General features: G+C 33.2%; 1 long non-coding RNA gene across 1 annotated transcript; it reads left to right on the forward strand.

Moving 5' to 3' along the window:
• Positions 1-856: 856 nt before the first annotated feature.
• LOC105420326 (uncharacterized) lies at positions 857-2221 on the forward strand. Its single transcript, XR_966531.3, has 2 exons — positions 857-1058; positions 1234-2221. It is a non-coding gene; the product is annotated as an uncharacterized LOC105420326 (long non-coding RNA).
• Positions 2222-3668: the final 1447 nt, after the last annotated feature.

The following is a 3668-nucleotide window of genomic DNA, read 5'->3' on the forward strand; positions in this document are numbered from 1 at the left end:
ATATTAATGATCTCCAGGTTAGAGATTACATCTCCTTAAAAATTAGATCCAAGAATCCATCGCAAAAATAGATTTATAAGAGTTGACTCATTTCTACATAGACTCAAAAACCGTGTCCATATATAAAGATAATTTAAAATATCCTCTATATTCTAAAATAAAATATATGAGATTAATATGGTAGCCTAAAAGCACCTCAAGAGTAGGGATGGCAATGGTTCGGGTACGGGTCAAGTCTTGGTTGGACCTAAACCCAGACTCGAAAAAAATTATGGGACCCGAACCCAAAGTTATCGGACCAAGACCCGATTGGACCCGCACCCAAACCCGACAGAACCTGGTTGGACCCTACCCAAAAACAAAAATAAAAATTATATTAATGTTTTGTTAACTATATATATTATTTAAATATTATAACTAAAAATATATAATTATATTTATTTAATATAAATTAAATATTATTATTAAAATATTATATATTAGATATTATTCATATAATAACACTATTCGGTTTCGGTCCATATGGACCCAGACCCGGACCACACCCGACCCGCGAGGTCCAATTCTTGGACCTATACCCGACCCGGATCAAGTCCCAAATCGAGTCGCATGTACATTGCCGCCCAGGATTAAACATACCTGGAATGTAACATATGGCCCTGACCTCCACGTTTTCATGTTTGGTTTGGGTGGAAGTTTCTCATTACCCCAAAGGACAAAAATGAAAATTATACAAACTGGTGTCGGGTACCTTTGTCTTTATTAAAATAATAGTACCAAACCTAGAGAGCATAAAAAGAAAGTACATGATAGCATAAAACCATGCTTCCTAATGTACTCATGTGTACTATGGTAGTATAAAACCAGATATCCATGTACTCACATTTGTACTACCAAAGTGGTACTTGTAGTACAACCAAATGAACACCTCTCACATGTACTTGTAGTATATGAATCCATCCGTGTGTTGTTTGAATTGGAATTCGTAGTTTAGAGACGAGGGAGAAGAATTGGGGTGAAGAATTAGGGCAAATAAGAGTGGGGATCATGCAACAAGGGTAAGAAATTTGAAGAGAGAAGTGTTTGAGAGCAGGCAGGGATGAAGCTGAGCATGGGAGGGTCATGACCAAACTCATCTTGCTGCTCTTGTCCTTCTCATGCACTGCCTCTTCCCTGGCTCTCCTTTATCTCTCTCTCTTTCTCTCATCCTTTATTCTTTTTTTTGTTTTGTAGGTGCATTTTATTTTGTAGTTTTTATACGCAATGTGGTTGAAACTATCTAGCCATCTGATCAAGATTGGACAACTGAAGTGAGCCTGCGGGTAAAAATTATAGTATGGCAAATTCATTGGCATTTTAAATTGTTTTCACCTCATTCTCAATTGTCTGATCCATCAAGGTCAGATGGATGTGAGTCTCACGACTAGTATATCACATGTGTATGATGACAAATAGGAAGGTTTCCCAACCTTGAGTTTTGTTTTTGTTTTCGTTTTTGTTTTTGATTTTCATGGGAAGTAAAGATTTTGTGGTTGGAGGTTATCGGATTTATGTATTGGTCGAGTACTATCTTTTAGTTATGTTTATAGGGAGGCTAATGATGTTGCAGATGGACGGGCAAGGATGTGGGTAGATTTACAATTTTTCACAAGTGGTACTTTAATTGTGTAAATACAAAATGTAAATCCATTTGTCTTGCATCATGTTATTAATGAGTTGTAAAAAAAACAAAAAAAAAAAGAGATGTAAATCCATTTGTATTGCGTTATGTTATTAATGAGTTGAAAAAAAACAAAAACAAAAAAGATTTTCATGGGAATTATCTTTGCACAGAGATTGAATATTGTGCTACATGCAGCATACTGTTTTTATCTATTGTACATGCAGAAGGCTCTTCATATGTTACCCATGTTCTCCACTGTACATCTCACTGACAGACTGTAAAAGAGATGAATCTATGATCGAGGAAGAACAGTGGACCAGTTAATTTCCACCTTCCATCATTGACAATCGACGGTAGAGGCCTACATACCCACAACATTTCAGGATGCTGCATGTAATATAGAAGAATTTCGATTTGGTATTGTGTAACGTGATGCTTGTAATACACTGTTTATATGTATGATATGCAGTCCCAATTGTCCATCACAAAGAACGGACAGTGTAGATGAACCATGTAATGGTGTCATTATTAATTTCATTAAAGGGAAATAAATCACCAGGTATGTGTGTGTGCGACATAGCCTTACTTTTGGGGAAAAAGAAGAAGAAGAGCAGCAGGACCTCTCTAGTCCACAAATAATGGAGCAGGTCATATCATATGCCTACCATTCACACTTGTGCTCCAGTGTTGAAAGATTGCTGCGCCGGGCCAATTTGTATATACCCGAATTGGTCCCACTTAGGAGCAAGGCAATCCGGCTCAAAAAACTATGAAAAAGCTCCAATATGTATTTCATAATTTTATTTTATTTTTTATATTGAAAATTGCTAAATTTTTGGAGAGATTCTCTAGAATTTAAAGGTTTTAAAATTAAGATACGCATGTTTGATCGATAATATATGAAAATAAATAGATTAACGAACATATTGCACAATAAACTTTTCTATAAAAAGTTAATTGTATTTTTGGACAGTTTGGACTTCTTCCATGGCAGATAGGCATCATCATAAAGAAAAGAAAATCTTTTTGTATCAAGTAGTTTTCTCTTTCTTAATGCAATGCTCGCCATTATCATGAAAGAAGGAAGTGATTTAAGTCATTATTCCTCTTTATTTGTTATCCATACTTCTTTTTTTTTTTAAAGAAATCTCTTAAGTGATAACTTACCAGAAATGCTAATAATTAGTCTATGTTTACCATGTATTTTTTAAAGCAAGTTGGTAATTACATTAATCTCAATATTTTTGAAGAAATTAATTATTGGAAGTTCAAAATTATCGTGATATATTAATATTATCGAGATAATATCACAGTGAATATCACTCCTAGAAATTATCAAGAGAAAAATTTGATAAATTGAAATTGTCAGCGTTAATTGTCACCAGGGTAGCGAGGTGGAGGTCAAGTCGGACTTTTAATTAAGGAAAAAGTTTATATAAGGTTGCAACCTTAAAATGTAGAATTACCGATGCATCTAAAATATCAATCGAAAGAGGTCGTTTTGATGTTGAAAAACCTTTTAATTGATCATCTCGACATCGAGATATATAAATATGAAAAAATAATAATAATAAAAAATTGAATCTTAAAAATAATGCATTTGCAACACATTATTTGGACTGTCCATTTTCAAAATTTTCATATGTTTATAGATCTATTTTATTTTAACTACTTTTAGAGTTTAAATTTTTATTATTAAATATGAAAATAGATTTTGAGATAACCTTAAGAATTTTTTATACCAAAATTACATGTTATGATAAAATTTAAAGGTGTGCCTTAATTGTTTATCGTTGCAACTTTATAGAAACCACACCCTTTAATTAATCACCATGTTGTACCTTGAAATTCTAGTGAATCAAGTTAATTGAAGAATAGTATACCATGGACAAAACAATTTACATAATGAAGTTTTTACTCGAATATAACTCAAAGATTGTATATATACGACTATCTACCTTGGTGCAAAGAGGCCACATTTACTATTAGCCGTCAAATGTCAAAT

This window comes from Amborella trichopoda, chromosome 2 (assembly GCF_054954075.1).
Source record: "Amborella trichopoda isolate Santa Cruz 75 chromosome 2, AtrichopodaSantaCruz75HAP2 v2.0, whole genome shotgun sequence".
In the NCBI taxonomy this organism is placed as follows: Eukaryota; Viridiplantae; Streptophyta; class Magnoliopsida; order Amborellales; family Amborellaceae; genus Amborella; species Amborella trichopoda.